The sequence below is a fragment of the Phalangium opilio genome, unplaced genomic scaffold (assembly GCF_054372755.1).
Source record: "Phalangium opilio isolate 3A_F unplaced genomic scaffold, DU_Popi_V2 ptg000063l_1, whole genome shotgun sequence".
In the NCBI taxonomy this organism is placed as follows: Eukaryota; Metazoa; Arthropoda; class Arachnida; order Opiliones; family Phalangiidae; genus Phalangium; species Phalangium opilio.
This window is the reverse complement of record NW_028324180.1, coordinates 1,650,903-1,666,568: the sequence shown is the minus strand read 5'-3', so window position 1 is coordinate 1,666,568 and position 15,666 is coordinate 1,650,903. Positions and strand designations below refer to the sequence as shown.

Below are 15,666 nucleotides of genomic sequence, written 5' to 3'. Positions count from 1 at the left end.
ACTAAAAATAATAGTTGCTTGAGATATTCATTAATGCAAAGAATAGGTAAACACTGCGAAGGAGTTAATTAAGTAAAATTACGGAAATATTCAGCATTAATCTCGCTTCGGAACCGGGGCTCCGTGGCTTAGTGGTTAAAGCGCCTGTCTCATAAACAGGAGATCATGAGTTCGATTCTCGTCGGAGACTCGTTGTTATGATACTTGAACTAGTTTTCGTAGCTATTAAATTTTGAAAAACTAAAAATAATAGTTGCTTGAGATATGCATTAATGCAAAGAATAGGTAAACACTGCGAAGGAGTTAATTTAGTAAAATTACGGAAATATTCAGCATTAATCTCGCTTTGGAACCAGGGCTCCGTGGCTTAGTGGTTAAAGCGCCTGTCTTGTAAACAGGAGGTCATGAGTTCGATTCTCGTCGGAGCCTCGTTGTTATGATACTTGAACTAGTTTTCGTAGCTATTAAATTTTGAAAAACTAAAAATAATAGTTGCTTGAGATATGCATTAATGCAAAGAATAGGTAAACACTGCGAAGGAGTTAATTTAGTAAAATTACGGAAATATTCAGCATTAATCTCGCTTCGGAACCGGGGCTCCGTGGCTTAGTGGTTAAAGCGCCTGTCTTGCAAACATGAAATCATGAGTTCGATTCTCGTAGGAGCCTCGTTGTTATGGTACTTGAACTAGTTTTCGTAGCTATTAAATTTTGAAAAACTAAAAATAATAGTTGCTTGAGATATTCATTAATGCAAAGAATAGGTAAACACTGCGAAGGAGTTAATTAAGTAAAATTACGGAAATATTCAGCATTAATCTCGCTTCGGAACCGGGGCTCCGTGGCTTAGTGGTTAAAGCGCCTGTCTCATAAACAGGAGATCATGAGTTCGATTCTCGTCGGAGACTCGTTGTTATGATACTTGAACTAGTTTTCGTAGCTATTAAATTTTGAAAAACTAAAAATAATAGTTGCTTGAGATATGCATTAATGCAAAGAATAGGTAAACACTGCGAAGGAGTTAATTTAGTAAAATTACGGAAATATTCAGCATTAATCTCGCTTCGGAACCGGGGCTCCGTGGCTTAGTGGTTAAAGCGCCTGTCTTGCAAACATGAAATCATGAGTTCGATTCTCGTAGGAGCCTCGTTGTTATGGTACTTGAACTAGTTTTCGTAGCTATTAAATTTTGAAAAACTAAAAATAATAGTTGCTTGAGATATTCATTAATGCAAAGAATAGGTAAACACTGCGAAGGAGTTAATTTAGTAAAATTACGGAAATATTCAGCATTAATCTCGCTTCGGAACCGGGGCTCCGTGGCATAGTGGTTAAAGCGCCTGTCTCGTAAACAGGAGATCATGAGTTCGATTCTCGTCGGAGCCTCGTTGTTATGATACTTGAACTAGTTTTAGTAGCTATTAAATTTTGAAAAACTTAAAATAATAGTTGCTTGAGAAATGCATTAATGCAAAGAATAGGTAAACACTGCAAAGGAGTTAATTTAGTAAAATTACGGAAATATTCAACATTAATCTTGCTTCGGAACCAGGGCTCCGTGGCTTAGTGGTTAAAGCGCCTGTCTTGTAAAAAGGAGATCATGAGTTCGATTGTCGTCGGAGCCTCCTTGTTATGATACTTGAACTAGTTTTCGTAGCTACTAAATTTTGAAAAACTAAAAATAATAACTGGTTGAGATATGCATTAATGCAAACATTAGGGTAAACACTGCGAAGGAGTTAATTTAGTAAAATTACGGAAATATTCAGCATTAATCTCGCTCCGGAACCAGGGCTCCGTGGCTTAGTGGTTAAAGCGCCTGTCTCGTAAACAGGAGATCATGAGTTCGATTCTCGTCGGAGCCTCGTTGTTATGATACTTGAAATAGTTTTCGTAGCTATTAAATTTTGAAAAACTAAAAATAATAGTTGCTTGAGATATTCATTAATGCAAAGAATAGGTAAACACTGCGAAGGAGTTAATTTAGTAAAATTACGGAAATATTCAGCATTAATCTCGCTTCGGAACCGGGGCTCCGTGGCTTATGGGTTAAAGCGCCTGTCTCATAAACAGGAGATCATGAGTTCGATTCTCGTCGGAGCCTCGTTGTTATGACACTTGAACTAGTTTTCATAACTACTAAATTTTGAAAAACTAAAAATAATAGTTGCTTGAGATACGCATATATTTAAACAATTGCGTAAAACTACAAACGAGTTAATTTAGGAAAATTAATGAAATATTCAGCATTAATCTAGCTTCGAAACCAGGGCTCCGTGGCTTTGTGGTTTAAGCGCCTGTCTTGTTAAAAGGAGATCATGAGTTCGATTCTCGTCGGAGCCTCGTTGTTATGATACTTGAACTAGTTTTCGTAGCTATTAAATTTTGAAAAACTAAAAATAATAGTTGCTTGAGATATGCATTAATGCAAACATTAGGGTAAACACTGCGAAGGAGTTAATTTAGTAAAATTACGGAAATATTCAACATTAATCTTGCTTCGGAACCAGGGCTCCGTGGCTTAGTGGTTAAAGCGCCTGTCTTGTAAAAAGGAGATCATGAGTTCGATTGTCGTCGGAGCCTCCTTGTTATGATACTTGAACTAGTTTTCGTAGCTACTAAATTTTGAAAAACTAAAAATAATAACTGGTTGAGATATGCATTAATGCAAACAATAGGGTAAAAGTAAAAACGAGTTAATTTAGTAAAATTACGGAAATATTCAGCATTAATCTCGCTTCGGAACCGGGGCTCCGTGGCTTAGTGGTTAAAGCGCCTGTCTCCTAAACAGGAGATCATGAGTTCGATTCTCGTCGGAGCCTCGATGTTATGATACTTGAACTAGTTTTCGTAGCTATTAAATTTTGAAAAACTAAAAATAATAGTTGCTTGAGATATGCATTAATGCAAAGAATAGGTAAACACTGCGAAGGAGTTAATTTAGTAAAATTACGGAAATATTCAGCATTAATCTCGCTTTGGAACCAGGGCTCCGTGGCTTAGTGGTTAAAGCGCCTGTCTTGTAAACAGGAGGTCATGAGTTCGATTCTCGTCGGAGCCTCGTTGTTATGGTACTTGAACTAGTTTTCGTAGCTATTAAATTTTGAAAAACTAAAAATAATAGTTGCTTGAGATATGCATTAATGCAAAGAATAGGTAAACACTGCGAAAGAGTTAATTTAGTAAAATTACGGAAATATTCAGCATTAATCTCGCTTCGGAACCAGGGCTCCGTGGCTTAGTGATTAAGGCGCCTGTCTTGTAAACAGGAAACCATGAGTTCGATTCTCGTCGGAGCCTCGTTGTTATGGTACTTGAACTAGTTTTCGTAGCTATTAAATTTTGAAAAACTAAAAATAATAGTTGCTTGAGATATTCATTAATGCAAAGAATAGGTAAACACTGCGAAGGAGTTAATTTAGTAAAATTACGGAAATATTCAGCATTAATCTCGCTTCGGAACCGGGGCTCCGTGGCATAGTGGTTAAAGCGCCTGTCTCGTAAACAGGAGATCATGAGTTCGATTCTCGTCGGAGCCTCGTTGTTATGGTACTTGAACTAGTTTTAGTAGCTATTAAATTTTGAAAAACTTAAAATAATAGTTGCTTGAGAAATGCATTAATGCAAAGAATAGGTAAACACTGCGAAGGAGTTAATTTAGTAAAATTACGGAAATATTCAGCATTAATCTCGCTCCGGAACCAGGGCTCCGTGGCTTAGTGGTTAAAGCGCCTGTCTCGTAAACAGGAGATCATGAGTTCGATTCTCGTCGGAGCCTCGTTGTTATGATACTTGAAATAGTTTTCGTAGCTATTAAATTTTGAAAAACTAAAAATAATAGTTGCTTGAGATATTCATTAATGCAAAGAATAGGTAAACACTGCGAAGGAGTTAATTTAGTAAAATTACGGAAATATTCAGCATTAATCTCGCTTCGGAACCGGGGCTCCGTGGCTTATGGGTTAAAGCGCCTGTCTCATAAACAGGAGATCATGAGTTCGATTCTCGTCGGAGCCCCGTTGTTATGACACTTGAACTAGTTTTCATAACTACTAAATTTTGAAAAACTAAAAATAATAGTTGCTTGAGATACGCATATATTTAAACAATTGCGTAAAACTACAAACGAGTTAATTTAGGAAAATTAATGAAATATTCAGCATTAATCTAGCTTCGAAACCAGGGCTCCGTGGCATAGTGGTTTAAGCGCCTGTCTTGTTAAAAGGAGATCATGAGTTCGATTCTCGTCGGAGCCTCGTTGTTATGATACTTGAACTAGTTTTCGTAGCTATTAAATTTTGAAAAACTAAAAATTATAGTTGCTTGAGATATGCATTAATGCAAACATTAGGGTAAACACTGCGAAGGAGTTAATTTAGTAAAATTACGGAAATATTCAACATTAATCTTGCTTCGGAACCAGGGCTCCGTGGCTTAGTGGTTAAAGCGCCTGTCTTGTAAAAAGGAGATCATGAGTTCGATTGTCGTCGGAGCCTCCTTGTTATGATACTTGAACTAGTTTTCGTAGCTACTAAATTTTGAAAAACTAAAAATAATAACTGGTTGAGATATGCATTAATGCAAACATTAGGGTAAACACTGCGAAGGAGTTAATTTAGTAAAATTACGGAAATATTCAGCATTAATCTCGCTTCGGAACCGGGGCTCCGTGGCTTAGTGGTTAAAGCGCCTGTCTCCTAAACAGGAGATCATGAGTTCGATTCTCGTCGGAGCCTCGTTGTTATGATACTTGAACTAGTTTTCGTAGCTATTAAATTTTGAAAAACTAAAAATAATAGTTGCTTGAGATATGCATTAATGCAAAGAATAGGTAAACACTGCGAAGGAGTTAATTTAGTAAAATTACGGAAATAATCAGCATTAATCTCGCTTTGGAACCAGGGCTCCGTGGCTTAGTGGTTAAAGCGCCTGTCTTGTAAACAGGAGGTCATGAGTTCGATTCTCGTCGGAGCCTCATTGTTATGATACTTGAACTAGTTTTCGTAGCTATTAAATTTTGAAAAACTAAAAATTATAGTTGCTTGAGATATACATTAGTGCAAAGAATAGGTAAACACTGCGAAGGATTTAATTTAGTAAAATTACGGAAATATTCAGCATTAATCTCGCTTCGGAACTAGGGCTCCGTGGCTTAGTTGTTAAAGCGCCTGTCTTGTAAACAGGAGATCATGAGTTCGATTCTCGTCGGAGCCTCGTTGTTATGATACTTGAACTAGTTTTCGTAGCTATTAAATTTTGAAAAACTAAAAATAATAGTTGCTTGAGATATGCATTAATGCAAACAATAGGGTAAACACTGCGAAGGAGTTAATTTAGTAAAATTACGGAAATATTCAGCATTAATCTCGCTTTCGAACCAGGGCTCCGTGGCTTAGTGGTTAAAGCGCCTGTCTTGTAAACAGGAGGTCATGAGTTCGATTCTCGTCGGAGCCTCGTTGTTATGATACTTGAACTAGTTTTCGTAGCTATTAAATTTTGAAAAACTAAAAATAATAACTGGTTGAGATATGCATTAATGCAAACAATAGGGTAAAACTAAAAACGAGTTAATTTAGTAAAAATTCGGAAATATTCAGCATTATTCTCGCTTCGGAACCAGGGCTCGTGGCTCGGTGGTTAAAACGCCTGTCTCGTTAACAGGAGATCATGAGTTCGATTCTCGTCGGAGCCTCGTTGTTATGATACTTGAACTAGTTTTAGTAGCTATTAAATTTTGAAAAACTTAAAATAATAGAGAAATGCATTAATGCAAAGAGTAGGTAAACACTGCAAAGGAGTTAATTTAGTAAAATTACGGAAATATTCAACATTCATCTTGCTTCGGAACCAGGGCTCTGTGGCTTAGTGGTTAAAGCGCCTGTCTTGTAAACAGGAGATCATGAGTTCGATTGTCGTCGGAGCCTCGTTGTTATGATACTTGAACTAGTTTTCGTAGCTATTAAATTTTGAAAAACTAAAAATAATAGTTGCTTGAGATATTCATTAATGCAAAGAATAGGTAAACACTGCGAAGGAGTTAATTTAGTAAAATTACGGAAATATTCAGCATTAATCTCGCTTCGGAACCGGGGCTCCGTGGCTTAGTGGTTAAAGCGCCTGTCTCATAAACAGGAGATCATGAGTTCGATTCTCGTCGGAGACTCGTTGTTATGATACTTGAACTAGTTTTCGTAGCTATTAAATTTTGAAAAACTAAAAATAATAGTTGCTTGAGATATTCATTAATGCAAAGAATAGGTAAACACTGCGAAGGAGTTAATTTAGTAAAATTACGGAAATATTCAGCATGAATCTCGCTTCGGAACCGGGGCTCCGTGGCTTAGTGGTTAAAGCGCCTGTCTCATAAACAGGAGATCATGAGTTCGATTCTCGTCGGAGCCTCCTTGTTATGATACTTGAACTAGTTTTCGTAGCTATTAAATTTTGAAAAACTTAAAATAATAGTTGCTTGAGATATGCATTAATGCAAAGAATAGGGTAAAACTAAAAACGAGTAAATTTAGTAAAATTACGGAAATATTCAGCATTAATCTCGCTTCGGTACCAGGGCTCCGTGGCTTAGTGGTTAAAGCGCCTGTCTTGTAAACAGGAGGTCATGAGTTCGATTCTCGTCGGAGCCTCGTTGTTATGATACTTGAACTAGTTTTCGTAGCTATTAAATTTTGAAAAACTTAAAATAATAGTTGCTTGAGATATGCATTAATGCAAACAATAGGGTAAACACTGCGAAGGAGTTAATTTAGTAAAATTACGGAAATATTCAGCATTAATCTCGCTTTCGAACCAGGGCTCCGTGGCTTAGTGGTTAAAGCGCCTGTCTTGTAAACAGGAGGTCATGAGTTCGATTCTCGTCGGAGCCTCGTTGTTATGATACTTGAACTAGTTTTCGTAGCTATTAAATTTTGAAAAACTAAAAATAATAGTTGCTTGAGATATGCATTAATGCAAAGAATAGGTAAACACTGCGAAGGAGTTAATTTAGTAAAATTACGGAAATATTCAGCATTAATCTCGCTTCGGAACCGGGGCTCCGTGGCCTAGTGGTTAAAGCGCCTGTCTCGTAAACAGGAGATCATGAGTTCGATTCTCGTCGGAGCCTCGTTGTTATGATACTTGAACTAGTTTTAGTAGCTATTAAATTTTGAAAAACTTAAAATAATAGAGAAATGCATTAATGCAAAGAGTAGGTAAACACTGCAAAGGAGTTAATTTAGTAAAATTACGGAAATATTCAACATTCATCTTGCTTCGGAACCAGGGCTCTGTGGCTTAGTGGTTAAAGCGCCTGTCTTGTAAACAGGAGATCATGAGTTCGATTGTCGTCGGAGCCTCGTTGTTATGATACTTGAACTAGTTTTCGTAGCTATTAAATTTTGAAAAACTAAAAATAATAGTTGCTTGAGATATGCATTAATGCAAAGAATAGGTAAACACTGCGAAGGAGTTAATTTAGTAAAATTACGGAAATATTCAGCATTAATCTCGCTTTAGAACCAGGGCTCCGTGGCTTAGTGGTTAAAGCGCCTGTCTTGTAAACAGGAGGTCATGAGTTCGATTCTCGTCGGAGCCTCGTTGTTATGGTACTTGAACTAGTTTTCGTAGCTATTAAATTTTGAAAAACTAAAAATAATAGTTGCTTGAGATATTCATTAATGCAAAGAATAGGTAAACACTGCGAAGGAGTTAATTAAGTAAAATTACGGAAATATTCAGCATTAATCTCGCTTCGGAACCGGGGCTCCGTGGCTTAGTGGTTAAAGCGCCTGTCTCATAAACAGGAGATCATGAGTTCGATTCTCGTCGGAGACTCGTTGTTATGATACTTGAACTAGTTTTCGTAGCTATTAAATTTTGAAAAACTAAAAATAATAGTTGCTTGAGATATTCATTAATGCAAAGAATAGGTAAACACTGCGAAGGAGTTAATTTAGTAAAATTACGGAAATATTCAGCATGAATCTCGCTTCGGAACCGGGGCTCCGTGGCTTAGTGGTTAAAGCGCCTGTCTCATAAACAGGAGATCATGAGTTCGATTCTCGTCGGAGCCTCCTTGTTATGATACTTGAACTAGTTTTCGTAGCTATTAAATTTTGAAAAACTTAAAATAATAGTTGCTTGAGATATGCATTAATGCAAAGAATAGGGTAAAACTAAAAACGAGTAAATTTAGTAAAATTACGGAAATATTCAGCATTAATCTCGCTTCGGTACCAGGGCTCCGTGGCTTAGTGGTTAAAGCGCCTGTCTTGTAAACAGGAGGTCATGAGTTCGATTCTCGTCGGAGCCTCGTTGTTATGATACTTGAACTAGTTTTCGTAGCTATTAAATTTTGAAAAACTTAAAATAATAGTTGCTTGAGATATGCATTAATGCAAACAATAGGGTAAACACTGCGAAGGAGTTAATTTAGTAAAATTACGGAAATATTCAGCATTAATCTCGCTTTCGAACCAGGGCTCCGTGGCTTAGTGGTTAAAGCGCCTGTCTTGTAAACAGGAGGTCATGAGTTCGATTCTCGTCGGAGCCTCGTTGTTATGATACTTGAACTAGTTTTCGTAGCTATTAAATTTTGAAAAACTAAAAATAATAGTTGCTTGAGATATGCATTAATGCAAAGAATAGGTAAACACTGCGAAGGAGTTAATTTAGTAAAATTACGGAAATATTCAGCATTAATCTCGCTTCGGAACCGGGGCTCCGTGGCTTAGTGGTTAAAGCGCCTGTCTCGTAAACAGGAGATCATGAGTTCGATTCTCGTCGGAGCCTCGTTGTTATGATACTTGAACTAGTTTTAGTAGCTATTAAATTTTGAAAAACTTAAAATAATAGAGAAATGCATTAATGCAAAGAGTAGGTAAACACTGCAAAGGAGTTAATTTAGTAAAATTACGGAAATATTCAACATTCATCTTGCTTCGGAACCAGGGCTCCGTGGCTTAGTGGTTAAAGCGCCTGTCTTGTAAACAGGAGATCATGAGTTCGATTGTCGTCGGAGCCTCGTTGTTATGATACTTGAACTAGTTTTCGTAGCTATTAAATTTTGAAAAACTAAAAATAATAGTTGCTTGAGATATGCATTAATGCAAAGAATAGGTAAACACTGCGAAGGAGTTAATTTAGTAAAATTACGGAAATATTCAGCATTAATCTCGCTTTGGAACCAGGGCTCCGTGGCTTAGTGGTTAAAGCGCCTGTCTTGTAAACAGGAGGTCATGAGTTCGATTCTCGTCGGAGCCTCGTTGTTATGATACTTGAACTAGTTTTCGTAGCTATTAAATTTTAAACAAGTTGGGAAAGCCAAAATATTACCTCTCCGAGTGGAGATGACTATCACTACCCCTTAAACAACCTAAATATATGCATCTATCGCTTTTTTTAATTCTTTGCAAGTGCAGGAATTGAATTTTAAAATAGTCTATTGTTCAAGCCTTTTCAATATCTCTCAATTGCTGTGGAAACTCTACTCTCTCGCTATACCTCAACCGCATTCTTAGTCTACCAGTATGATTTGTAACATTTGTCCATATCAAAGCTGAATCATACCTCGCCACACAAAAAGCAAATGTGCCCAAATCATGGAAGCCACAACCCAATCACACATAAGCTAGGCTCCCACTTAACCAAAATAATTATTAAACAGTTAAATACTCACAAAGGTTGGCAAAATCAATCTCCTTCAGTAATACGTAAGGCTTAATTATATTATTTGCCGAACAAAATTAATCGAGCAAATCTAACACTTAACTTCTTCCTTCGAAATTCTATCAAAGAATGATTCAACTGTTTAAAAAAAGGTTTTTTTCGCAAATAGGGCGCTATCATATCAACCGCAATTCCGTCATATTTAAAAAATATACATGGCCAACACTTTTTTAGACACAATAGTGGAAGTTTTAGTCTCATTTAAAACATGTAAAACAATTACATCATCTACAAATAGCTTACACATGTGTTTTTTTACCAATATCTAGCCGTTTGGATTTTTCTAAAGCAATCTTACCACCAAAATATTTTTTGATATAGAATAAATGTTCTATGTTCTTCATTTTTGAAAATATATTTTTTAGCGTTTGTAATGATTACTCTCTACACCTACACTAATCTAACAAGGAGTATAAATCCACTAGTGGAAGCGGTGTTTTTATTGAAAATATATTTTTTAAGCATTAAATCTAACTGGGAGTAATATGAAAGGAGTAGAAGCTTATCTGTCTTAGGAAATATGAAATTTTATCTTAACAGTTCGTTAAATCATAAGTTTATAACGAAAAAACGCGGAAGGGGAAAACGAGCAGACAACAACGATTTTTGGGGGTAGAAGTTTAAGAGCGCCATCTGTCGTCCGTGCCAAAGTTGAACTTCCACTCGAAGGCAATGGGAAAGTGGATAAAATAATGCCATCAGCTATTTAACTGCGTCGATATATTTAACGACTTGACCCATGACATGCCCTTAACACTGGCTTCTATGAATCCTATTTATTCTTGGATGCTAGGAAACTTGGTAGACGTAACAGTCTGTACCAAGTACCCAAGCATCCTTCAATAAACGCCTGGCAACATTGTGGTACGCATGGTACAACTACAAAATAGGATGTGTATTTATCTTTCGACTCACCCCAAGCCTTTAAGCCCTCAATACAGAGGATTTGAAACACTATCGTAATTCCTAGTGTCTCGAATCTCTACGTTCCTGTCCATTATGAACAGTGCTGAGAGAATGATACATCAGAAAGAGCCATTCAAATCGAATTGCCGAAAATATTATCCATATTTTCATTTCATATAACTGAGAAAACAAATTATTATGGTTCTGAGAGGAGCTTCCCATTTTGGTTGTTGTTCTCAAAAATATATCGCAATGCACGGGCCTCGATAGATATTGGAGGCAATGAAGGAAATATATCACAATGCATGGGCCTTGATAGATACAGGAGGCAATGTAGGAAATATAACGCAATGCACGGGCCTTGATAGATATAGGAGGCAATGATTTAACGACTTCGGTACTTGGGTTTATCTTTAATATTTAAATAAATATAATTATTTTTAATTATTTTAATCGCCAGTAAATAACTTTAAAAATAGTTAAATCGTTTAAAATAAAGTTGTTCCTATTATCTTTCGAAACTTTGCTAATATTGACGTTTAAAGTGAAGGGTACCCCTCTTGCCCGCTTTTTTCAAATTTTGGGGTATATTTACGTTTGGTTTCCATTATAATAATAGATAAAAACGCATTCGCGTGAACCGATGGTGGAAGCCCTGCCATTGGGAGGCTAGACGTTTCTCGTAACCCTAGCCGCTCGCCGCGTAAATCTTAAAACCAAATAAAAACGCATTCGCGTGAACCGATGGTGGAAGCCCTGCCATTGGGAGGCTAGACGTTTCTCGTAACCCTAGCCGATCGCCGCGTATATCTAGAAACCAAACGATGACGGAGGAAAAGAAGCCAGAATGTACTGACTGGCGTCCATGTGGAATGGACAAAAGACCTGAAGATGGTGGTGCATTGAAGCTGGTGTCAATGTGGAATTGACGAAGAACAGAAGATGGTGGTGCATAGAAGCTGGTGTCAATGTGGAATTGACGAAGAACAGAAGATGGTGGTGCATAGAAGCTGGTGTCAATGTGGAATTGACGAAGAAAAGAAGATGGTGGTGCATAGAAGCTGATGTCAATGTGGAATTGACGAAGAACAGAAGATGGTGGTGCATAGAAGCTGGAGTCAAGGTGAAATTGACGAAGAACAGAAGTTGGTGGTGCTTGGAAGCAAGCACGTACAGACTAGTGTCCATGTGGGATGGACAAAGACTAGCAGATTGTGGTCCTTAGAAGCCAGTTAGTAAAGACTGGTGTTGGTAGATGAATGACCAAATTTCCGTGAACCGCGAACGCGTTCCGGAAATCGGGTATTTGTTTGCTCCGATTTGTAAACTGCGAACGCGGTCACGTGGGGTCTGACAGACAGACACACACACAGACAGACAGACACACACACAGACAGACACGGCCGGTGACATACGTCACTCGGAGAGGTAAAAACTAAAAATAATAACTGGTTGAGATATGCATTAATGCAAACAATAGGGTAAAACTAAAAACGAGTTAATTTAGTAAAAATTCGGAAATATTCAGCATTAATCTCGCTTCGGAACCAGGGCTCGTGGCTCAGTGGTTAAAGCGCCTGTCTCGTTAACAGGAGATCATGAGTTCGATTCTCGTCGGAGCCTCGTTGTTATGATACTTGAACTAGTTTTAGTAGCTATTAAATTTTGAAAAACTTAAAATAATAGAGAAATGCATTAATGCAAAGAGTAGGTAAACACTGCAAAGGAATTAATTTAGTAAAATTACGGAAATATTCAACATTCATCTTGCTTCGGAACCAGGGCTCCGTGGCTTAGTGGTTAAAGCGCCTGTCTTGTAAAAAGGAGATCATGAGTTCGATTGTCGTCGGAGCCTCGTTGTTATGATACTTGAACTAGTTTTCGTAGCTATTAAATTTTGAAAAACAAAAAATAATAGTTGCTTGAGATATGCATTAATGCAAAGAATAGGTAAACACTGCGAAGGAGTTAATTTAGTAAAATTACGGAAATATTCAGCATTAATCTCGCTTTAGAACCAGGGCTCCGTGGCTTAGTGGTTAAAGCGCCTGTCTCGTAAACAGGAGATCATGAGTTCGATTGTCGTCGGAGCCTCCTTGTTATGATACTTGAACTAGTTTTCGTAGCTATTAAATTTTGAAAAACTAAAAATAATAGTTGCTTGAGATATGCATTAATGCAAACATTAGGGTAAACACTGCGAAGGAGTTAATTTAGTAAAATTACGGAAATATTCAGCATTAATCTCGCTTCGGAACCAGGGCTCCGTGGCTTAGTGGTTAAAGCGCCTGTCTTGTAAACAGGAGATCATGAGTTCGATTCTCGTCGGAGCCTTGTTGTTATGATACTTGAACTAGTTTTCGTAGCTATTAAATTTTGAAAAACTAAAAATAATAGTTGCTTGAGATATGCATTAATGCAAAGAATAGGGTAAAACTAAAAACGAGTAAATTTAGTAAAATTACGGAAATATTCAGCATTAATCTCGCTTCGGTACCAGGGCTCCGTGGCTTAGTGGTTAAAGCGCCTGTCTTTCAAACAAGAAATCATGAGTTCGATTCTCGTCGGCGCCTCGTTGTTATGATACTTGAACTAGTTTTCGTAGCTATTAAATTTTGAAAAACTAAAAATAATAACTGGTTGAGATATGCATTAATGCAAACAATAGGGTAAAACTAAAAACGAGTTAATTTAGTAAAAATTCGGAAATATTCAGCATTAATCTCGCATCGGAACCAGGGCTCCGTGGCTCAGTGGTTAAAGCGCCTGTCTCGTTAACAGGAGATCATGAGTTCGATTCTCGTCGGAGCCTCGTTGTTATGATACTTGAACTAGTTTTAGTAGCTATTAAATTTTGAAAAACTTAAAATAATAGAGAAATGCATTAATGCAAAAAATAGGTTAACACTGCGAAGGATTTAATTTAGTAAAATTACGGAAATATTCAGCATTAATCTCGCTTCGGAACCAGGGCTCCGTGGCTTAGTGGTTAAAGCGCCTGTATCGTAAACAGGAAATCATGAGTTCGATTCTCGTCGGAGCCTTGTTGTTATGAAACTTGAACCAATTTTCGTAGGTATTAAATTTTGAAAAACTAAAAGTAATAGTTGCTTGAGATATGCATTAATGCAAAGAATAGCTAAACACTGCGAAGGAGTTAATTTAGGAAAATTACTGAAATATTCAGCATTAATCTCGCTTTAGAACCAGGGCTCCGTGACTTAGTGGTTAAAGTGCCTGTCTTGTAAACAGGAGGTCATGAGTTCGATTCTCGTCGGAGCCTCGTTGTTATGGTACTTGAACTAGTTTTCGTAGCTATTAAATTTTGAAAAACTAAAAATAATAGTTGCTTGAGATATGCAATAAAGCAAAGAATAGGTAAACACTGCAAAGGAGTTAATTTAGTAAAATTACGGAAATATTCAACAATAATGTTGCTTCGGAACCAGGGCTCCGTGGCTTAGTGGTTAAAGCGCCTGTCTTGTAAAAAGGAGATCATGAGTTCGATTGTCGTCGGAGCCTCCTTGTTATGATACTTGAACTAGTTTTCGTAGCTATTAAATTTTGAAAAACTAAAAATAATAGTTGCTTGAGATATGCATTAATGCAAACATTAGGGTAAACACTGCGAAGGAGTTAATTTAGTAAAATTACGGAAATATTCAGCATTAATCTCGCTTCGGAACCGGGGCTCCGTGGCTTAGTGGTTAAAGCGCGTGTCTCGTAAACAGGAGATCATGAGTTCGATTCTCGTCAGAGCCTCGTTGTTATGATACTTGAACTAGTTTTCATAGCTACTAAATTTTGAAAAACTAAAAATAATAGTTGCTTGAGATACGCATATATTTAAACAATTGCGTAAAACTACAAACGAGTTAATTTAGGAAAATTAATGAAATATTCAGCATTAATCTAGCTTCGAAACCAGGGCTCCGTGGCATAGTGGTTAAAGCGCCTGTCTTGTTAAAAGGAGATCATGAGTTCGATTCTCGTCGGAGCCTCGTTGAACTAGTTTTCATAGCTACTAAATTTTGAAAAACTAAAAATAATAACTGGTTGAGATATGCATTAATGCAAACAATAGGGTAAAACTAAAAACGAGTTAATTTAGTAAAATTACGGAAATATTCAGCATTAATCTCGCTTTTGAACCAGGGCTCCGTGGCTTAGTGGTTAAAGCGCCTGTCTTGTAAACAGGAGATCATGAGTTCGATTCTCGTCGGAGCCTCGTTGTTATGATACTTGAACTAGTTTTCGTAGCTATTAAATTTTGAAAAACTAAAAATAATAGTTGCTTGAGATATGCATTAATGCAAAGAATAGGTAAACACTGCGAAGGAGTTAATTTAGTAAAATTACGGAAATATTCAGCATTAATCTCGCTTTAGAACCAGGGCTCCGTGGCTTAGTGGTTAAAGCGCCTGTCTCGTAAACAGGAGGTCATGAGTTCGATTCTCGTCGGAGCCTCGTTGTTATGGTACTTGAACTAGTTTTCGTAGCTATTAAATTTTGAAAAACTAAAAATAATAGTTGCTTGAGATATGCATTAATGCAAAGAATAGGTAAACACTGCGAAGGAGTTAATTTAGTAAAATTACGGAAATATTCAACATTAATCTTGCTTCGGAACCAGGGCTCCGTGGCTTAGTGGTTAAAGCGCCTGTCTTGTAAAAAGGAGATCATGAGTTCGATTCTCGTCGGAGCCTCGTTGTTATGATACTTGAACTAGTTTTCATAGCTACTAAATTTTGAAAAACTAAAAATAATAGTTGCTCTAGATACGCATATATTTAAACAATTGCGTAAAACTACAAACGAGTTAATTTAGTAAAATTGCGGAAATATTCAACATTAATCTCGCTTCGGAACCAGGGCTCCGTGGGTTAGTGGATAAAGCGCCTGTCTTGTAAAAAGGAGATCATGAGTTCGATTCTCGTCGGAGCCTCGTTGTTATGATACTTGAACTAGTTTTCGTAGCTATTAAATTTTGAAAAACTAAAAATAATAGTTGCTTGAGATATGCATTAATGCAAAGAAT

The 15,666-nt window shown here is 37.0% G+C and overlaps 40 non-coding genes across 40 annotated transcripts; all 40 read left to right on the top strand.

Annotated features, from left to right (window-relative positions):
- The first annotated feature begins 117 nt into the window (after positions 1-117).
- TRNAM-CAU (transfer RNA methionine (anticodon CAU)) lies at positions 118-190 on the top strand. The gene has a single exon. It is a non-coding gene; the product is annotated as a tRNA-Met (tRNA).
- A 166-nt stretch (positions 191-356) lies between these two features.
- TRNAT-UGU (transfer RNA threonine (anticodon UGU)) lies at positions 357-429 on the top strand. The gene has a single exon. It is a non-coding gene; the product is annotated as a tRNA-Thr (tRNA).
- A 166-nt stretch (positions 430-595) lies between these two features.
- On the top strand, positions 596-668 carry TRNAA-UGC (transfer RNA alanine (anticodon UGC)). Its single transcript has one exon. It is a non-coding gene; the product is annotated as a tRNA-Ala (tRNA).
- A 166-nt stretch (positions 669-834) lies between these two features.
- On the top strand, positions 835-907 carry TRNAM-CAU (transfer RNA methionine (anticodon CAU)). Its single transcript has one exon. It is a non-coding gene; the product is annotated as a tRNA-Met (tRNA).
- Positions 908-1,073: 166 nt separating this feature from the next.
- On the top strand, positions 1,074-1,146 carry TRNAA-UGC (transfer RNA alanine (anticodon UGC)). Its single transcript has one exon. It is a non-coding gene; the product is annotated as a tRNA-Ala (tRNA).
- Positions 1,147-1,312: 166 nt separating this feature from the next.
- On the top strand, positions 1,313-1,385 carry TRNAT-CGU (transfer RNA threonine (anticodon CGU)). Its single transcript has one exon. It is a non-coding gene; the product is annotated as a tRNA-Thr (tRNA).
- Positions 1,386-1,791: 406 nt separating this feature from the next.
- TRNAT-CGU (transfer RNA threonine (anticodon CGU)) lies at positions 1,792-1,864 on the top strand. Its single transcript has one exon. It is a non-coding gene; the product is annotated as a tRNA-Thr (tRNA).
- An 884-nt stretch (positions 1,865-2,748) lies between these two features.
- On the top strand, positions 2,749-2,821 carry TRNAR-CCU (transfer RNA arginine (anticodon CCU)). The gene has a single exon. It is a non-coding gene; the product is annotated as a tRNA-Arg (tRNA).
- Positions 2,822-2,987: 166 nt separating this feature from the next.
- Positions 2,988-3,060, top strand: TRNAT-UGU (transfer RNA threonine (anticodon UGU)). The gene has a single exon. It is a non-coding gene; the product is annotated as a tRNA-Thr (tRNA).
- Positions 3,061-3,465: 405 nt separating this feature from the next.
- TRNAT-CGU (transfer RNA threonine (anticodon CGU)) lies at positions 3,466-3,538 on the top strand. The gene has a single exon. It is a non-coding gene; the product is annotated as a tRNA-Thr (tRNA).
- Positions 3,539-3,704: 166 nt separating this feature from the next.
- On the top strand, positions 3,705-3,777 carry TRNAT-CGU (transfer RNA threonine (anticodon CGU)). Its single transcript has one exon. It is a non-coding gene; the product is annotated as a tRNA-Thr (tRNA).
- An 885-nt stretch (positions 3,778-4,662) lies between these two features.
- On the top strand, positions 4,663-4,735 carry TRNAR-CCU (transfer RNA arginine (anticodon CCU)). The gene has a single exon. It is a non-coding gene; the product is annotated as a tRNA-Arg (tRNA).
- A 166-nt stretch (positions 4,736-4,901) lies between these two features.
- On the top strand, positions 4,902-4,974 carry TRNAT-UGU (transfer RNA threonine (anticodon UGU)). Its single transcript has one exon. It is a non-coding gene; the product is annotated as a tRNA-Thr (tRNA).
- A 166-nt stretch (positions 4,975-5,140) lies between these two features.
- TRNAT-UGU (transfer RNA threonine (anticodon UGU)) lies at positions 5,141-5,213 on the top strand. The gene has a single exon. It is a non-coding gene; the product is annotated as a tRNA-Thr (tRNA).
- A 167-nt stretch (positions 5,214-5,380) lies between these two features.
- Positions 5,381-5,453, top strand: TRNAT-UGU (transfer RNA threonine (anticodon UGU)). The gene has a single exon. It is a non-coding gene; the product is annotated as a tRNA-Thr (tRNA).
- A 397-nt stretch (positions 5,454-5,850) lies between these two features.
- Positions 5,851-5,923, top strand: TRNAT-UGU (transfer RNA threonine (anticodon UGU)). The gene has a single exon. It is a non-coding gene; the product is annotated as a tRNA-Thr (tRNA).
- A 166-nt stretch (positions 5,924-6,089) lies between these two features.
- TRNAM-CAU (transfer RNA methionine (anticodon CAU)) lies at positions 6,090-6,162 on the top strand. The gene has a single exon. It is a non-coding gene; the product is annotated as a tRNA-Met (tRNA).
- Positions 6,163-6,328: 166 nt separating this feature from the next.
- Positions 6,329-6,401, top strand: TRNAM-CAU (transfer RNA methionine (anticodon CAU)). The gene has a single exon. It is a non-coding gene; the product is annotated as a tRNA-Met (tRNA).
- Positions 6,402-6,567: 166 nt separating this feature from the next.
- Positions 6,568-6,640, top strand: TRNAT-UGU (transfer RNA threonine (anticodon UGU)). Its single transcript has one exon. It is a non-coding gene; the product is annotated as a tRNA-Thr (tRNA).
- A 167-nt stretch (positions 6,641-6,807) lies between these two features.
- On the top strand, positions 6,808-6,880 carry TRNAT-UGU (transfer RNA threonine (anticodon UGU)). The gene has a single exon. It is a non-coding gene; the product is annotated as a tRNA-Thr (tRNA).
- Positions 6,881-7,046: 166 nt separating this feature from the next.
- On the top strand, positions 7,047-7,119 carry TRNAT-CGU (transfer RNA threonine (anticodon CGU)). The gene has a single exon. It is a non-coding gene; the product is annotated as a tRNA-Thr (tRNA).
- Positions 7,120-7,278: 159 nt separating this feature from the next.
- TRNAT-UGU (transfer RNA threonine (anticodon UGU)) lies at positions 7,279-7,351 on the top strand. Its single transcript has one exon. It is a non-coding gene; the product is annotated as a tRNA-Thr (tRNA).
- Positions 7,352-7,517: 166 nt separating this feature from the next.
- Positions 7,518-7,590, top strand: TRNAT-UGU (transfer RNA threonine (anticodon UGU)). Its single transcript has one exon. It is a non-coding gene; the product is annotated as a tRNA-Thr (tRNA).
- Positions 7,591-7,756: 166 nt separating this feature from the next.
- On the top strand, positions 7,757-7,829 carry TRNAM-CAU (transfer RNA methionine (anticodon CAU)). Its single transcript has one exon. It is a non-coding gene; the product is annotated as a tRNA-Met (tRNA).
- Positions 7,830-7,995: 166 nt separating this feature from the next.
- TRNAM-CAU (transfer RNA methionine (anticodon CAU)) lies at positions 7,996-8,068 on the top strand. Its single transcript has one exon. It is a non-coding gene; the product is annotated as a tRNA-Met (tRNA).
- A 166-nt stretch (positions 8,069-8,234) lies between these two features.
- Positions 8,235-8,307, top strand: TRNAT-UGU (transfer RNA threonine (anticodon UGU)). Its single transcript has one exon. It is a non-coding gene; the product is annotated as a tRNA-Thr (tRNA).
- Positions 8,308-8,474: 167 nt separating this feature from the next.
- On the top strand, positions 8,475-8,547 carry TRNAT-UGU (transfer RNA threonine (anticodon UGU)). Its single transcript has one exon. It is a non-coding gene; the product is annotated as a tRNA-Thr (tRNA).
- Positions 8,548-8,713: 166 nt separating this feature from the next.
- Positions 8,714-8,786, top strand: TRNAT-CGU (transfer RNA threonine (anticodon CGU)). The gene has a single exon. It is a non-coding gene; the product is annotated as a tRNA-Thr (tRNA).
- A 159-nt stretch (positions 8,787-8,945) lies between these two features.
- Positions 8,946-9,018, top strand: TRNAT-UGU (transfer RNA threonine (anticodon UGU)). The gene has a single exon. It is a non-coding gene; the product is annotated as a tRNA-Thr (tRNA).
- Positions 9,019-9,184: 166 nt separating this feature from the next.
- TRNAT-UGU (transfer RNA threonine (anticodon UGU)) lies at positions 9,185-9,257 on the top strand. Its single transcript has one exon. It is a non-coding gene; the product is annotated as a tRNA-Thr (tRNA).
- Positions 9,258-12,179: 2,922 nt separating this feature from the next.
- TRNAT-CGU (transfer RNA threonine (anticodon CGU)) lies at positions 12,180-12,251 on the top strand. The gene has a single exon. It is a non-coding gene; the product is annotated as a tRNA-Thr (tRNA).
- Positions 12,252-12,649: 398 nt separating this feature from the next.
- Positions 12,650-12,722, top strand: TRNAT-CGU (transfer RNA threonine (anticodon CGU)). The gene has a single exon. It is a non-coding gene; the product is annotated as a tRNA-Thr (tRNA).
- Positions 12,723-12,889: 167 nt separating this feature from the next.
- Positions 12,890-12,962, top strand: TRNAT-UGU (transfer RNA threonine (anticodon UGU)). Its single transcript has one exon. It is a non-coding gene; the product is annotated as a tRNA-Thr (tRNA).
- A 405-nt stretch (positions 12,963-13,367) lies between these two features.
- Positions 13,368-13,440, top strand: TRNAT-CGU (transfer RNA threonine (anticodon CGU)). The gene has a single exon. It is a non-coding gene; the product is annotated as a tRNA-Thr (tRNA).
- Positions 13,441-13,599: 159 nt separating this feature from the next.
- On the top strand, positions 13,600-13,672 carry TRNAT-CGU (transfer RNA threonine (anticodon CGU)). Its single transcript has one exon. It is a non-coding gene; the product is annotated as a tRNA-Thr (tRNA).
- Positions 13,673-13,838: 166 nt separating this feature from the next.
- On the top strand, positions 13,839-13,911 carry TRNAT-UGU (transfer RNA threonine (anticodon UGU)). The gene has a single exon. It is a non-coding gene; the product is annotated as a tRNA-Thr (tRNA).
- Positions 13,912-14,317: 406 nt separating this feature from the next.
- On the top strand, positions 14,318-14,390 carry TRNAT-CGU (transfer RNA threonine (anticodon CGU)). The gene has a single exon. It is a non-coding gene; the product is annotated as a tRNA-Thr (tRNA).
- A 393-nt stretch (positions 14,391-14,783) lies between these two features.
- TRNAT-UGU (transfer RNA threonine (anticodon UGU)) lies at positions 14,784-14,856 on the top strand. Its single transcript has one exon. It is a non-coding gene; the product is annotated as a tRNA-Thr (tRNA).
- A 166-nt stretch (positions 14,857-15,022) lies between these two features.
- Positions 15,023-15,095, top strand: TRNAT-CGU (transfer RNA threonine (anticodon CGU)). Its single transcript has one exon. It is a non-coding gene; the product is annotated as a tRNA-Thr (tRNA).
- A 166-nt stretch (positions 15,096-15,261) lies between these two features.
- Positions 15,262-15,334, top strand: TRNAT-UGU (transfer RNA threonine (anticodon UGU)). The gene has a single exon. It is a non-coding gene; the product is annotated as a tRNA-Thr (tRNA).
- The last annotated feature ends 332 nt before the right edge of the window (positions 15,335-15,666 follow it).